General features: G+C 49.1%; 1 protein-coding gene and 1 pseudogene across 2 annotated transcripts in view; one reads left to right on the plus strand and one right to left on the minus strand.

Moving 5' to 3' along the window:
* The window catches only part of ARHGEF3 (Rho guanine nucleotide exchange factor 3), a 250,794-nt gene that overhangs the window by 25,201 nt on the left and 208,038 nt on the right, over positions 1–17,555 (plus strand). The gene's annotated exons all lie outside the window — the stretch shown is intronic.
* Positions 14,166–16,211, minus strand: LOC118715104 (annotated as a pseudogene).

Below are 17,555 nucleotides of genomic sequence, written 5' to 3' on the forward strand. Positions count from 1 at the left end.
TGGATAGAGCGTCGGTCTGCGGACTGAAAGGTCCCAGGTTCGATTCAGATCAAGGGCATGTACCCTGGTTGCGGGTACATCCCCAGTAGGGGGTGTGCAAGAGGCAGCTGGTTGATGTTTCTCTCTCATCGATGTTTCTAGCTCTCTCTCCCTCTCTCCCTTCCTCTCTGTAAAAAAAAAAAAAATCACTAAAATATATTTTAAAACAAACAAACAACAACAAAAAAGAACCCAGTGTAGCAGCTGCATACCTTTACCCTCTGCCGCTGGGCAAGGGCAAGTAAGGATGCTGACAGAGCGGATGGGACAGGAGGGGAGGTCCCTGCGTCTCTGTCATTCATGCTGAGGTTATTGTTAGGCGGTCAGTGTGGTTTTCAATGATAAGGCTCCTTTTGCTGTTGTCGCAGTTGATTGTGTGTGGGGAGCAGGAGCACTCAGGTGGCAGGTAGGTTACAGCAGACACTTCCGCTGTCAAAGGCAGTGTTTGCCTCTTTGGGCCTCTGCTGCTTACTGACTTCGGTCGTGCCTCAGTTTTCTCACCTGTCAAATGGGTTTGATATGAGTGCCTACGACAGGATTGTTAGCATAATCAAAATTAAGTACTCAGTGACCACCCACGGAGGTTTCTCTTCAGTTATTCCTGCGTGTTCCTGCATATTAAATCTCCCCAATTCATATGTGAGGTGCCCAGGAGAAGCAGTCTCGTGCCCAACAGTGTAGCTTAGAATGCTGGCCTTGCCCAGCAGGTGTGGCTCAGTGGTTGAAAGTCGACCCATGAACCAGAGGTCACCGATTTGATTCCCCTTCAGGGAAGGTGCCTAGGATGTGGGTTCCACCCCCAGTAGGTGACATGCAGAGGCAGCCAATCAGTGTTTCTCTCTCTTTAATGTTTCTCTCTCTCCCTCCCTCTCCATTCCTCTCTCTAAAATCAATCAAAACATATTTTTAAAAAAGAAATACTGATTAAAAAAAAAATGTTGGCCTTATAATAAGAGCTGGGAGGAGGTGTGAATGGGTACAGCGTTTCTTGATGGGGTGATTAAAATGTTCTGGAACTAGATAACGGTGGTGATTGTACACCATTGTGAATGTAATAAATGCCACTGAGTTGTATACTTCAAAATGATTACTATGTTGCATTTAAGAAATCAGGTCTTATACAGCCCAAGACTGGGCTCCTTGGTGAATTTTAAGAAAACCTCTTATAAAGGGGAGATCCATTCTCTCTTTGCACCCCCATTTATTTCTGGGGATTGCGTGGACTACACTAGGCGTGTAGTGAAGGCGTGTCATGAAATCTCAGTGCTTAGCCTGGCCGGATAAGATGTTGGGGACTGGGCCAGGTGGGAGATTGAAGATGTTGCTGCCTCCCTTACATTAGAATAGTGTGTGTATGTGCTTGGCCTCGGCCAGAGCAGAAGGAAAAGCCAGGCATGGGCCATCAGAAGGACCAGGGCCCAGTTGAAGGGAAGGCAGGAAGGCCCACTGGTCAGTCCAGGAAGGAAGCTCTGAGAGCGTTGCCTTTTCTCTGGCCGAGTTGTTGTCTCTTACAAACGTGGGAGCATCATCAGGGCGGGTCCATTAGACCAGTGTTTTTCAGCCTTTTTTGGGCAAAGGCACACTTGTTTCATGAAAAAAATCACGAGGCACACCACCATTAGAAAATGTTAAAAAATTTAACTCTGTGCCTATATTGACTATATATAAAGTAATTCTCTTGAATAGGAATCAAATAAACACAAAGAAAGTATTTTATAATTACTTTATTATGAAATATTAAGTAAACAAAATAGTGAAAAATTATATAAAATTCTTGTCTTGTCTGCACCAGGCAACATCTCCCGCGGAACAGCGGTTGAAAAACGCTGCGTTAGACAGTGAAGCCACTGAACAGTCCACTAGTGAGTGGCTCCAGCCTGTCACGCCCTCGCTGGGTTTTGTAACGAGTTGTAGACGACAGGACATTTGCTAGGACGGTCCGGTGCTCCTAGCACTTTGTTATCGGTGTCCTGTGTCCCTTATTCCACTCCGTGTTTAGAGACAGGTGGCAGCTTGTCTGCCTTCCTCTCCGAATGAATGAGCTCCGAGATGCAAGGACTGCGGTGTGTGTGTGAGTGTGTATGCGCGTGTGTGCGCATGAGAGAGAGAGGAAAGAGAGAGAGAGAGAGAGAGAGCGCGCTGCTTACCTCCTGCGTTTGTTTCCTAAGCCTAAAAAGTCCGTCTCATTGGGCTAAAGTCAAGGCGTTGGCAGGACTGGCTCCTCCTGGAGGCTCTAGGGGAGAGTCCGTGTCTTTGTCTTTTTCAGTTTCCGGAGGTCGCCTGTGTCCCTCGGGTGGTAGCCCCTTCTTTGCCCCGTTCCAACCTCTGCTTCTTCACGGCACCTGCTACTGCTCTGTGGTAAGGACCCCTTCCAGGGGCAGTCTCCCTCCTACAGGGACCCCTTTGGTTTCCCTGGCCCACCCAGCTGATCCCAGGATCATTTCCTCATCTCAAGGCCCTTTATTTTCACGACCAACCTCGGGTATTTATCGAAGCCGTCTCCCAGCATGGCGGAGAGATGTCAGGTTAGCATGCTCTGGTCCCCCTCGGGTGCTAGGAAAGGTCAGCTTCGGTCTCCCGCACTTTTCTGGTCCGAGTGCAGGTCACGGTCCAGTCAGTGCTGTGGTCCCCACGGGGTGGTGGCCCGGCTTCTCTTCATTCGCCGTCTTAGCCGGTTGGAAGCAGAATCACATGAGGATTGCGGCGTGGAGTGTGGTCACCATCCACCAGGGGAAAGGCGTGCACGAGCTGCGGACACGGGGGCAGGCCCCCGGGTCTCCCGTGCTCTCCTAGTGCGACTGAGAAAGACACTCGGCGTGTCACTCCCACCCGGGAGCGCGGGAGGTAGGCGAGGCCTTCCCCGTGCGAGCTGAGACCTCCTCCTCCTCTCGTGGGCACCCGGACAGGGGCCGTGCCCGCTGTGGCAGGAACAGACCCAGCAGCCCAGGAACCCGGGGCCTGGCTGCTGCCGTTGTTTTTGCCCGGACCTCTGTCGCACCACAAGCGGAAGCAGAAGGATCCTGTCTCCAGATCTTTAATCGCATCGGTGAAGTCCCTTTGCCATGCGAGGTAGCGTATTTACAGCTTGTAGGGATTAGGACAGGGGCATCTTCTGGGGGACATTATTCAGCCCACCTCACCAACACGGGGCCTGCAGGGCTAAGCGCGCAGATCCTGGCTCAGCCCCTCTCCAGCTTTGTGATGTTGGTGTTGCTTACTGTCTCTTTAAAGAGTCTCCTCATCCATCTAACGTGGGGGTAATGATAGTACTTCCTCTTTTTCTGAGACTTAGAGTAACAGGCGTGAAGTGTGTAGAACAGTGCCTGACAGAGTAAGTGCGTTTGGAGTATCACCTATGCTCACTGTTGCTACCTCCTTGTTTCGTGTGTGTGTGTGTGTGTGTGTGTGTGTGTGTGTCTGACTTACCTCACTTAGCATAATGTGCTCTGCTTCTCTTGGGTCACTTTTCACCGTATGCAGAAATGTACCGATGGCTTTGTCTCTCCAACATAAAGTTACCCCGAATCATGCTTGTCTGGGTACCTCTTATCCAGAAGGGAAATACCTTATGTGTAAGGAGATAGGATATTCAATCCACCCAGCTTTCATTTAATCAAAGGTGGTAGAAAATTGAGAGTTAATACACCATAAACAATCCAACCAAGATTGAGTTGGTCATTTAAAAGGCAGGTGTAGCCGAGACCAGTTTTGCTCAATGGATAGAGCGACTGAGGGGTCCCGGGTTTGATTCAGGTCAAGGGCATGTACCTTGGTTGCGGGCATATCCCCAGTAGGGGGTGTGCAAGAGGCAGCTGATCGATGACTCTCTCTCATCGATGTTTCTAACTCTCTCTCTCTCTCCCTTTCTCTCTGTACAAAATCAATAAAATATATTTAAAAAAAAATAAAAATAAAAATAAAAGGCAGGTGTAGCCTGGCAGGCGTGGCTCAGCGGTTGAGCATTGATCTAGGAACCAGGAAATCACGGTTTGATTCAAGGTCAGGGCCCATGCCCAGGTTTTAGACTCAATCCCCAGTGGGGAATGTGCAGGAGACAGTAACCAATGGTCTCTCTCATCGTTGATGTTTCTGCCTCCCTGTCCCTCTCCCTTCCTCTCTGAAATAAATAAAAATACATATTTTTTAAAAGGCAGGTGTACCGTGGTATTGAGTAAGATCAGTCTGTAGCACGGAGAGGTCTTCATCTTCCAAAGCATGATAAGCACTTGCCCTTGAAGCCTTTTGCTGTAAAGAGGCTGTGAGAGGGAGGTTGGCCCCTGAGGGAAGGCATTGCCATCCCCTTGTCCATCCCTGCCCCTCACTATCTTGTTCCTAATAACCGCTCAGAAGGCGTGTGAAGGCATGCTCCCTTTTCCAGGGTGGTGGTTCTGTTGACACTTAATGGGTGGAACGTTATGTTGTTGTGGTAAATACATACATTTAATTTAATAATCTCACTTTGGGTTTTAGGACATAAGACCACAAGACTAACTTATCTTGGTGAGGAGATATTTTCTGTTGCTTTATAGACTGATACATAAATAGTGCTAAAAGGTAGGAAGAGGCTAACTTAACATCTAACTGATCCATTGGGCTACAATTCAAGTCTTTTTCTCCTCTCCTCTCCTCCCTCCCCTCCCCTCCCCTCCCCTCCCCTCCCCTCCCCTCCCCTCCCCTCCCCTCCCCTCCTCTCCTCTTCTCTTTTCTCTTTGCCATCCCGTTGGTGAGACTTCATCTTTATTCATCTTTATGCTCTCACCATGGCTGCTCATTTCCTGCCCTCACGTCCGTGTTCTCGCGGGGGCGGGGGCAGGTGAGGGCAGCACTGTATCAGAGGGCAAAGGCCCCTGAGAATCCTCAGTAGATTTCTGTCCACATCTTTGCCCAGGGCTGAGCGGTGTGTCCAGCAGCTGCAGGGAGGTCTGGAAGGTCAGACTGTGTGGATTCTGTCAGAAGGACAAAGGGTGCACCAGCGTCTGCTGTGATTGCCTAAAGCAGTTGTCGGCAAACTCGTTAGTCCGCAGAGCCAAATATCAACAGGACAACGATTGAAATTTCTTTGGAGAGCCAATTTTTTTAAACTTAAACTTCTTCTAACACCACTTCTTCAAAATAGACTCGCCCAGGCTGTGGTTTTTTGTGGAAGAGCCACACTCAAGGGACCAAAGAGCCTCATGTGGCTCTCGAGCCGCAGTTTGCCGACCACGGGCCTAGAGAAACTCTGGCTGGTGCGGGTCTCCAAGGAGATGTGAACAAGCATGGCTGCGCGTTTATTGCAGCATCGTCGGTAATGTGAAATACCATAAACACCCTAAACATCCGACACTGGGAGGATACACAGACCCATTGCTATGTATCCATACAGTCAAGTGCTATAGAGCATGTGATTTGCATGTATCCGTGTGTATAAATCTCAGAAATATATCAAATAGAATATTGCAGAGTAAGTATAACATAGTTTGATCCCATTTATGTAAAGTTTACGTGCAGGAACACTATTGCTTATAGTTGCATAGTAATGGAAAAACATGAATGGTGGATCAACACATTCAAAAGTGAGAAAAAAGAAAGAATATTATCAGGGAGGCACAGACAGTGAGCATCAGTCATTCCTTAATCGGGGAGGGTCCAGGTTTTGTGGGGCCTGCTGCATATATTAATTAGGGGGTGGTCCTTTTTAAGAAAATGAGGGCCCCACCACGGGCTTTACTCTGAATCCGACTCTGACGGGTGATTGTGAGGGTGTGAGTAATGTACTGAGAAGGCGTTTCTGAAGATTGGTGGGATGCTCTTTGTGGATGAATAATAGTCACAGTCATCATCACATTTATTGAACCCTTACTATAGGGCAGGGACTAGGCTAAGCATTTGGTGGATTTTTGTTTGTTTGTTTTTTCCCCATCGATTCCTCACAACTAATTTATGATGCAGATGCTGCTTATTAGCTGTCTTTTATGGCTAAGGAAGCAGAGGCTGGGGGTAAAGTCATTTGCCCAAGGTCACACGGCTAGAACACGAGAGAGCTGGGCTTCAGGCTCATGGAACACAATAGGCCTCGAGGACTGTGGGCCCAGCACACCACACCCAGTGACCTCTCCATTGTTCCCATGCGTGTGGTGCTCTCGTCAGTAAAGTTTCGTTATTTTTAGTTAACAGGAGGAAGGGCAATACACCTGAAAATAGTGTTTCTTCCCATCACGTGGAGGTTATTTTTGGAATTAGACTGAGTGCTCTTTAGTGGTATTTCTCAAAGCAGTTGAGTTGATGAGTAGGCAAGAATGATTTGTGATGAGGTAAATGTCATTGATTCAAAGACTTCTGATCGAAAAAAACAAACATTCCTCCCGTGGCTATTGTGGCTCTGTTGGTTGGAGCATTGTCCCATTCACGGAAGGGTCTCGGGGTTCGATTTGCAGTCAGTGCTTATAACTAGGTTGCAAGTTCGAGCCCCCGTTGGGGCATATACGGGAGGCAACTGATTGATGTCTCTCACATCAGTGTTTCTCTACCTCTCGCCTCTTCTCTCTCTAAAGTGAAAAGTAAAAGAAATTAAAAACAAACAAAACAGAAAATGGTCCAGATCCTTGTGCTTCATCTGTTGGCTGAGCTAGAGCTAACGCAAAGTCCGGTTGCGAATAACCGAGAAGTCAGTCCGAGGACTCTCTGGTAACAAAGCTCGGTGACGTTCTCCCCATTGGGACACAGCTTAGGCATTGCGAGGCCCCCCCAAGCGTGCTGACACGTGTGTGCATGGGTGGGTGTGACGGTAGCTGCTGAGGATCGGACTCTCCGGGTGCCCGTGTACATACACACGGACGTGACTGCCTCTGCATCCGGGAGTGCGGGGCAGGGATGAAGACAAGCTGCATTGGATGCGTCTTCCCCTGAAACAGTTTGGGTTAAAAGCCAGACCGAGGAAACCCACGTGGCTGCTGGCGTTTGGGGAAGACTTCCCAGCCTTGAGGAATGGTCTTCCCGGTGCGAGGGCACAAGGTCCGGCCTGCGGGCGCGCTGTGCCCCCCCGGGGACTGGACCATGGCCATGGACGAGCTCACGGCCCCCTCCAAGCCCCGGGCCGGTCACTGCGCCCGGAGCCCCCGCAGGGAGAGCGAGGCGTGAACCGGGATCCCGCCGGTGTTGTTCTTGGCTGCAGGGAGGGGGAGGAGAAACGGCAGCGTGACTGGGGAAGAGGAACCAAGCCACCTTCCTGGTCACATTTAACGAGCGGCAGTGTTTGTAAATATTGGACAGTGTCTGTTACCACGTAACGGCCCTGCCAAGTGATTGAGAGGGCGGCCGGCCTCCCTGTGTCATTTCACTGGTGTGAGTCTGTGTGTGTGTGTGTGTGTGTGTGTGTGTGTGAGTGAGAGAGAGAGAGAGAGAGAGAGAGAGAGAGAGAGGGAGAGATTGTGTTTTGTGGTTCTCGGGTGGAGTAAAGGGGCGGTGGTTTTCAGCTGTCTGTGTGCAGGAAGCCTTGGCCAATGGAAGGAGCTGGCAGTGGAGAGCGAGCAGAGGTCTGTGATGTTACTGCTGTGGGGTTTGCACAGACAACCTGAGAGCCCTGGAAACCGCACTGCCCCCTGCGCTCAGGGCGTCAGAGGCGCAGACGAGGAAGCAGGGCCCGCGGAGCCTGCACGCACCGCTGCTCTGGGTTCGCAGGAAGTGAGGCCTCCGGAATGCGGGTGTTTTACAAGCTACAGGCGTCCTCCGGGAATTCTGAGTTGGAATGGAGCCCCCGAAGACGTGAGAATAGAAAAACCCTAATTACAGGGGGATGGCAAGACGGGGCAGTGGGGTGGGGCGCACTCTGGGAGCACTGCCCCCTCGTCCCCCATCTCCGGGGCCTCTCACCCTGTTCCCGGGCCGCCCCTGTCTGCGGAGCAGGGCAGAGGCGAGGTGGAGGTGGGAAAAGCCCCTGGAAACAGCTCCACGGAGCTCCTGGGACATCCCGCCCGGGGACTCTGTGTGGGGCCAGCCTATAAGAGCTGTGGAACCTTTCGAAGATTTGAGATGGGGTTTAGGGGTGAGGAGAGGATGGCTGTACGTGAGATGGAACAGCTTCGCTGGCTTCCGTGTGCAGGGGGAGCTAAGAGAGGGGACGGGAGGGGAGGAGTGTCTGAGGCCCAGTGGATGCAGAAAGGAGGGGAGGGGAAGGGGCAGTCTCCTGGGCCCAAGGGGTGTGGGGAGATGGTGACGCCCCTGATTCCAGATCTACAACATGGTGGTATGGGACAGTGCTGAGGACTAAGCGGCCTTGTGGGCCTGCTCACCCAGAGTACCCACCCCTGTGCCCCTCTCTCAGAGACACCCACCCACCCCTGTGCCCCTCTCTCAGAGACACCCACCCACCCCTGTGCCCCTCTCTCAGTGACACCCACCCACCCCTGTGCCCCTCTCTCAGTGACACCCACCCACCCCTGTGCCCCTCTCTCAGTGACACCCACCCACCCCTGTGCCCCTCTCTCAGAGACACCCACCCCTGTGCCCCTCTCTCAGAGACACCCACCCACCCCTGTGCCCCTCTCTCAGAGACACCCACCCACCCCTGTGCCCCTCTCTCAGAGACACCCACCCCTGTGCCCCTCTCTCAGAGACACCCACCCACCCCTGTGCCCCTCTCAGTGACACCCACCCCTGTGCCCCTCTCTCAGTAACACCCACCCACCCACCCCTGTGCCCTCTCTCAGTGACACCCACCCACCCACCCCTGTGCCCCTCTCTCAGAGACACCCACCCACCCCTGTGCCCCTCTCTCAGAGACACCCACCCACCCCTTTGCCCCTCTCTCAGAGACACCCACCCACCCTCCCTGTTGCCCCTCTCTCAGTGACTCCCACCCCCCCCTGTGCCCTCTCTCAGTGACACCCACCCACCCCTGTGCCCCTCTCTCAGAGACACCCACCCACCCCTTTGCCCCTCTTTCAGTGACACCCACCCACCCACCCCTGTGCCCCTCTCTCAGTGACTCCCACCCACCCCTGTGCCCCTCTCTCAGTGACACCCACCCACCCCTGTGCCCCTCTCTCAGTGACCCCCACCCACCCCTGTGCCCCTCTCAGTGACTCCCACCCACCCCTGTGCCCCTCTCTCAGTGACACCCACCCACCCCTGTGCCCCTCTCTCAGAGACACCCACCCACCCCTTTGCCCCTCTCTCAGAGACACCCACCCACCCTCCCTGTGCCCCTCTCTCAGTGACACCCACCCCTTTGCCCCTCTCTCAGAGACACCCACCCACCCTCCCTGTGCCCCTCTCTCAGTGACACCCACCCCTGTGCCCCTCTCTCAGTGACACCCACCCCTGTGCCCCTCTCTCAGTGACACCCACCCACCCCTGTGCCCCTCTCTCAGTGACACCCACCCCTGTGCCCCTCTGTCAGTGACACCCACCCCTGTGCCCCTCTCTCAGTGACACCCACCCACCCCTGTGCCCCTCTCTCAGAGACACCCACCCACTCCTTTGCCCCTCTCTCAGAGACACCCACCCACCCTCCCTGTGCCCCTCTCTCAGTGACACCCACCCCTTTGCCCCTCTCTCAGAGACACCCACCCACCCTCCCTGTGCCCCTCTCTCAGTGACACCCACCCCTGTGCCCCTCTCTCAGTGACACCCACCCCTGTGCCCCTCTCTCAGTGACACCCACCCCTGTGCCCCTCTCTCAGTGACACCCACCCCTGTGCCCCTCTGTCAGTGACACCCACCCACCCCTGTGCCCCTCTCTCAGTGACACCCACCCACCCCTGTGCCCCTCTCAGAGACACCCACCCACCGCTGTGCCCCTCTCTCAGTGACACCCACCCCTGTGCCCCTCTCTCAGTGACACCCACCCCTGTGCCCCTCTCTCAGTGACACCCACCCACCCCTGTGCCCCTCTCTCAGTGACACCCACCCCTTTGCCCCTCTCTCAGTGACACCCACCCACCCACCCCTGTGCCCCTCTCTCAGAGACACCCACCCACCCCTGTGCCCCTCTCTCAGTGACACCCACCCCTGTGCCCCTCTCTCAGAGACACCCACCCACCCCTGTGCCCCTCTCTCAGTGACACCCACCCCCCCCTGTGCCCCTCTCTCAGTGACAACCACCCCTTTGCCCCTCTCTCAGTGACACCCACCCCTTTGCCCCTCTCTCAGAGACACCCACCCACCCCTGTGCCCCTCTCTCAGTGACACCCACCCCTTTGCCCCTCTCTCAGAGACACCCACCCACCCCTGTGCCCCTCTCTCAGTGACACCCACCCACCCCTGTGCCCCTCTCAGAGACACCCACCCACCCCTGTGCCCCTCTCTCAGTGACACCCACCCCTGTGCCCCTCTCTCAGTGACACCCACCCCTTTGCCCCTCTCTCAGAGACACCCACCCACCCCTGTGCCCCTCTCTCAGTGACTCCCACCCACCCCTGTGCCCCTCTCTCAGAGACACCCACCCACCCCTGTGCCCCTCTCTCAGAGACACCCACCCACCCCTGTGGCCCTCTCTCAGTGACAACCACCCACCCCTGTGCCCCTCTCTCAGAGACACCCACCCCTGTGCCCCTCTCTCAGTGACACCCACCCACCCCTGTGCCCCTCTCTCAGTGACACCCACCCACCCCTGTGCCCCTCTCTCAGTGACACCCACCCACCCCTGTGCCCCTCTCTCAGTGACACCCACCCACCCCTGTGCCCCTCTCTCAGTGACACCCACCCACCCACCCCTGTGCCCCTCTCTCAGAGACACCCACCCCTGTGCTCCTCCCCCTTTGCTGGCTCAGCTGATGGGTTACTACTCGTCACGTGTGGGAGTTAATGATTGGGGGTGTTAATATGTCATCCGGTTGTGGCAACCTGTTTCCATTTTATTTATTTATTTTTTTATTCTTAAATATCTTTATTTCATTTTTTTAATCCAAGAATCATTTCTTTTTCTTCTATTTTTTAAAATTACTTTATTGATTGAGGTATCACATATTTGCCCTCATCCCCCCATTTCCACTGTAAGCAGAGGCCCCCAGGGCCTGCTGGACTAAGGGAGTCCTCAGACTCTTCGCTCAGCCCAGGAACTTTCATTAGTTTCAGCAGAGCACCTTCCATCGTCCGGTTTTATCTTCACCTTGGTTTTTGGTTCGCTCTGGTCGAGTCTCAAATTAAGACCAGGTTAAAAGAAATTGTACGCTAAGAAAATTTACTCTCTTTTGCCCTCTCGTGGCAGACTCTTGAACACCTCTTTTAATTTTTAATTTTATTGATTTTAGAGTAAAAAGCTATTTTTCATTAAAAATGTGTTACTTATGTAAACAGAATGGGTTCATCATCATTTTCTTGTCTATATACTTCATTGTCCTAAAAGTTTTCATCGTAATTTTATTTTATTACTTTTTTTAAAGCTATTATGTTTTTATTGACTTTATAAAGAGAGGAATGGAGAGGGATAGCAAGATGGAAACATCATTGAGAGAGAAACATCGGGCTGCCTCCTGCGCGCCCCCAGCAGGGGATCGAGCCCTGACCCTCACTGGGAATTGAACCAGTGACCTCTTGGTTCCTGAGTCAATGCTCAACCACTGGGCCACACAGACGGGGTTTTATTTTAATTTTAATTTCTTTTTAAAATTTTTATCTTACATAATAAAGAGCTAATATGCTAATTAGACCAAACAGCAGTACAGCCATCCCGATGACCTTCTGGATAGCTGTGTGGGCTGAGCCCCTTGCAAGAATTTCATGCATCTGGCCTCTAGTTTTTAATAAAATACTTCAAGCATATAGAAAAGTGTGCAGACAATACCAAAATCTTCATGAACCCACCACCAAGCTCGCTCTCTCTCTCTCTTTTTCTCCCCTCTCTCCTTTCCCTCCTTCCTCCCTTCTTTCCTTCTGTGCAATTTTATTTTTTTATTTCCATTGTACACCCCCTCCTCTTTTGTATCCATCAGCCTTGTTTTCTGTATCTATGAGTCTGTTTCTGTTTATTTATTTATTTTTCTTTTTCTATATTCTACATATAAGTGAAATCACATTGTATTTGTCTTTCTCTGTCTGACTTATTTCACTTAGCATAATACCTCAAGGTCCATCCTTGTTGTCAAAGATAGTAAGATTTCATCCTTTTCTTATTACTGAATAATATTACATTTTATATATATATATATATATATATATATATATATATATATATATATATATATATATAATGGGGGGGTGCAAAAGGCAGCTGATCGATGTTGCACTCTCCTCGATGTTTCTAGCTCTCTATCTCTCTCCCTTCCTCTGTAAAAAAATCAATAAAATATGTATTTTTAAAAAACACAAAATTATATAGCTAAGAGTGGTGTCAAAGAATTTACGCCTAGCCGAAAACGGTTTGGCTCAGTGGTAGAGTGTTGGTCTGCGGACTGAAAGGTCCCAGGTTCAATTCCACTTACGGGCATGTACATTGGTTGCGGGCACATCCCCAGTAGGGGGTGTGCAAGAGTCAGCTGGTCGATGTTTCTCGTCGACGTTTCTAGCTCTCTATCTCTCTCCCTTCCTCTCTGTAAAAAATCAATTAAAAAATATATATATAAAAAAAAGAATTTATTGCCTATGTTCTCTTCTGGGATTTTTATGGTTTCATGCTTAGCATTTAAGTCTTTAATCCTTTTTGAGTTTATATTTCTATGTGGTGTAATAAAATGGTCCAGTTTCACTTCTTTGCATGTACTGTTCAGGTTTGCCAACACCCTTATTGAGGAGACTGTCTTTACCCCATTATATATCCTTGCCTCCTTTGTTATAGGTTAATACACTATATAAGCAAGGGTTTATTTCTGGACTCTCTATTCTATTCTATTAACCTGTATATTTGTTATTATATAGGTACCATAGATAGCTACCATGACTATTGTAGCTTTATAGTATAGTTTCATATCAGGGAGGATAATACCTCTCACTTTTTTCTTTCTCAAGATTTCTTTGGCTATTCTAGGTCTTTTGTGGTTCCATATAGATTTTATGATTAGCTATTCAAATTCTGAGAAGTATACCATGGTATTTTAAAAGGGATTGCATTGAATCTGTATATTATTCTAGGTAGTAAGGACATTTTAACAATCTTAATCTTTTTTTATTGTTTGAAGTGTTACAAATAGTAGTACATATGTCTCCCTTTTCCACCCCCGTTGACCTCCTCCCAATATTAATCTTTTAATCCAGGAGCAAGGATTATTCTTTCATTTATTTGTATTTTATTCAGTTTATTCAATGTCTTAATAGTTTTTAGAATATAGGCACTTTTTTTAAAAAAAACAACAACAACAACAACAACAACAACTCTTAAATATATTCCTAGGTATTTTATACTTTTTGATGCATTTGTGAAGTAGATTTTTTTAAATTTCTTCTTTTGAGCATTATGGTATATAGAACTGCAACAGATTTCTGTATATTGATTTCGTATGTTGCAACTTTACTTAAGTCATTTATTAGTTCTAATATTTTTGGGGGGAGGAGTCTTTAGGGTTTTCTATATACAGTATCATGTCATCTGCAAATAAAGAGTTTTGCTTCTTCCTTTCCTATTTGGGGCCTCTTATTTCTCTGTCCTGCCTGATTGCTCTGGCTGGACTTCCAGTGCTGTGCTGGATAGAGCTGGTGGTAGTGGGCATCCCTGTCTTGTTCTCGATCTTAGAGGAAAGACTTTCAGCTTTTCACTGTTGAATATGATGTTAGCTGTGCGTTTGTCATATGTCTTTTCTTATCCTGAGATATGTTCCTCCTAGGCCCACTTTGCTGAGAATTATGGGTTGTTGCCGTTTGTTTTTTTAAACAAATGGTTTATTTGATGACAAGGAGTAGAGAGGAATTCTTAATTCCTCTCTCTTCTTCTGACTGGACCGCAATGGTCAAATGGCTGGCAGCACACAAGAATTCCCTCGCAGGCTTTGACCTTTTGCAGAAGTGCAAAGATGCCCGAGTTTGCATACAACACGCAATTACTATTTTCTAGTCAGAAGTGCCGGCTGTTGTGGTCTCCGGTGTATCAGCAGTTGCTAACGTCTCCTTGCCAGGTTTCGTGGCAGGAAGCTGACGGACTTCCTTGATGTTCTATGGTGACTTGGTTAATGCCTAGGCCCCAGCCAGCTGTGGGGGCAGCCTGTATTCCAGCGTGGTCAGAAGTTTTCATCTGTGAATCTGGCCTCATCATTGCCAGCGGCCTTGGTCTGGGCCTATTACTGGACAAGCAGCCACGGCCACGTGGGGTGATTTAGCTTGGTGCAGGCATTACATATTTCCTTCTTCATGACGGACAGCCCAAAGCGCTTAGTCAGATCCTCGTTGTCTGTGGGTGATCACAGACGAATGTAGGACTGATGCTTATCACTTCCAGGCACTCCTCAACACGCTTATCAAGGAGGCTGGCTGTGGTCCGCGGTTCAAGGCATTCGACAGCTTTTGACAGCTTTGCCGCACAGATCTCATCAAGAATTGTGCAAGGTTAGTTTCTGGCAGGGCTTTCTCGAGCTCTTTGACTGTGCTGGTTCTCCGGGAGGGCGGGGTGGCGTCGTCTGGTAGGCTCGGCCTTCCGGGCCATCTGGACGGTAGGCGACCTTGTACCTGTATGTAATGTACTTCAACATCCCGAACCGTCCTCTCCGAGACGTCCGTGCGATTGTGATAGTTTGTTTAGGCCACGAAGAACTCAAAGGCGGGCAGCTCAGGATTGTGAATCTAATCAATTTCTTCATTCTGGAACTGGCGTCCACTTTTAAAAAGATATATATTTTTTCCCTACCCGGTTTGGCTCTAGATAGAGCCTTGGTCTGTGGACTGAAAGGTCCCAGGTTCGATTCCAGTCAAGGCCATGTACTTTGGTTGTGGGCACATCCCCAGTAGAGGGTGTGCAGGAGGCAGCTGATCGATGTTTCTCTCTCATCAATGTTTCTAGCTCTCTATCCCTCTCCCTTCCTCTCTGTAAAAAAAAAAAAAAAAATCAATAAAATATATTTTAAAAATATTTTTAAATTGATTTCAGAGAGGAAGGGAGAGGGAGGGAGAGATAGAAATGTCAGTGATGAGAGAATCTTTGATCGGCTGCCTCCTGCACGCCCCCCACTGGGGATCGAGCCCCACCACCCAGGCATGTCCCTGACCCGAATCAAACCACGACCTCCCGCTTCATCGGTCATCGCTCAACCAGCCACGCTGGTTGGGCGAACTGGTGTCCAATTTTGTCAACATGGCCAGTGCCACCAACCACCAGCATCTTACGGTAGGGCGCTGGAGCAGTTCCCATATATAAATTCGGGTCCGGCCCATTGTGGCCTGTGGTAAAAGGCTTGGCCATAGCTCCCGCTGGAATGATATTCATCAGGGGAGTTTCAATCTCGAGGAATCTCAACTCATCTAAGAGGCGGCTCACACTCTGTGATGATCTTAGAGCAGGTGATACATTTCTGCCTCATAAAATAATTCAGGATCAAGTCCAAGCATCTCTGATGATACCGGGTTTCCTTGTCTTTGAGGCCAAAGTGAAAATGAGGTGACATATGCCAGCAAGGACACAGCAGTGCGATCCCTTAGGGAACGATGCTCAGCTCAGCCTCCTTGGTTTTCCCAGGATTCCTCTGAACGCCAGTTATGTCTCTCTGACACTGTTATCGATGAGGATACATTCTTCTTCTGGAATTGGCCGTGAATTGCCACTTGACCCCCTTTCCTCGAAGGTCACAGAAGCTGAGCTTTCCCCCGGGAGCTCTTGGTGCTTGGGTGCTGCCTGCCGCCTCTAAGGTGATGCCCCTCAGGGTGCCCTCAGGCTGCAGGTGGCTGTGTTCCTGGAGGAAGTGAGTGAGCAAGACGCCGACACAGAACTTGTGTGGGTACGGGTCTTCCCCACTGACCTTCAGCTGGGGGCTGCTGGGCTGCCAATCTGTTTGTGCTGGTTTGGGTCCAGGCTGTCCTCCTCGGCTCCACATCAGCCAGGGGTGTGGGTGTGGTGGGTGGCTGCAGCAGGGGCCTGGCTTGGTTGTTTGTCACTGAGCTCCTTCTCCATTACCTTCTTCTCAGCTTCCAGGCACCTTTGAAGCTCCTTCTTTTACGAGGAAGTGGCTTGTCCTTGTAAAGGGCAGTGAAAGGAGCAGCTCCCCCTCTTCCGACTGTGCCCAGGAGGTTGGGTGCAGGGACCCCCTACCAGGCCTGACAGCAGCTTGCGCCAGCATGGCCGAGCGCCATGGAACGAATGGCCACCTCCACTCACTGCTCAGTCTCTTCTGGCCACCATCCACACTCATCTGAAAGGTGTGGAGAGTTTTTTATCAAAAAAGGATGTTGGATTTTTTCAAATGCTTTTCCTGCATCTATTGAGTTTCTTTACGCTTTATTTTGTTAATGAGATGCATCACATGGATTGATTTACGGAGGGAGAGCCATCCTTACATCCCTCATATTAATCCTACTTGGTCGTGGGGAATAATCCTTGGAATGTGTTGTTGAATTTGCTAATATTTTGTGAATATTTGCATCTATAATCATCAAAAGATGTTGGCCTATAGTTTCTTTTTTTTTGTGAGAAGTTAAAAAAAAAGAATTTACAGGTTTTGGTTTTGGGAAAGGCTGGCTTTATAAAATGGGTTTGGAAGCATTCCTTCCCCTTTGACTTTTGTACCGTAAGTAGTTTAAAAAGGGTCTGTATTAACTATTCTTCGAGTGTTTGGTAGAATTAACCTGTAATGTCATCTGGTCCTAGATTTCTATTTGTTGGGAATTTTTTGATTACTGCTTCAATTCATTGCTAGTAATTGGTCTGTTCCAATTTTGTATTTATTTCTGGTTCAGTCTTAAAAGTTTATATACTTCTAGGAATTTATCCATTTCTTTTAGGTTTTTAAATCAATTGTTCATAGTATTCTTTAATAGTCTGTATTTCTCTGTGGTTGTGACGTCTCTTTCATTTATGATTTTATTTATTTGGGCTCTCTTTTTTTCTTGATGAGTTTGGCTAAAAGTTTGTCTATTTTAAAGAACCAGCTCTTAGTATTATTGATCTTTTTTTAAAAAAAAGTATGTTTTGTTTATTTCCTCTCTGACTTTAACTCTTTCCTTCCTTCTGTTTACTTTGGGTTTTGTTTGTTTTTTCTAGTTCGGGATTTTTCTTTTTTCTTGAGGTAGGCCTGCATACCTATGAGCTTCCCTTTCAGAACTGTTTTTGCTGCATCCCATAAATTTTGAAAAGTGTTTCTATTTTCATTTGTTTCAAGATAGTCTTTGATTTCTTGTTAGATTTCCTCTTTGATCTACTGGTTGTTTAGTCTCCACATATTTGTGGGTTTTTTCCCCAGTTTTCTTTCTGTAGTTGATTGATTTTTAGTTTTATGCCGTTGTGGTCAGAAAAGATGCTGGATATGAAAATTTATATACTAAGAAAATGTACTCCCTTTCGTCCCCAAGTGTCACAATCTATTTTTTTTTTTTTAAAGAATAGTTTATTGATTTTTAGAGAGGAAGGGAGAGGGAGAGAGAGAGAAACATCAATGTGAGGGCACAACATGAATGGCTGACTGCTG

Source organism: Pipistrellus kuhlii, unplaced genomic scaffold (assembly GCF_014108245.1).
Source record: "Pipistrellus kuhlii isolate mPipKuh1 unplaced genomic scaffold, mPipKuh1.p scaffold_m20_p_11, whole genome shotgun sequence".
NCBI classification, from domain to species: Eukaryota; Metazoa; Chordata; class Mammalia; order Chiroptera; family Vespertilionidae; genus Pipistrellus; species Pipistrellus kuhlii.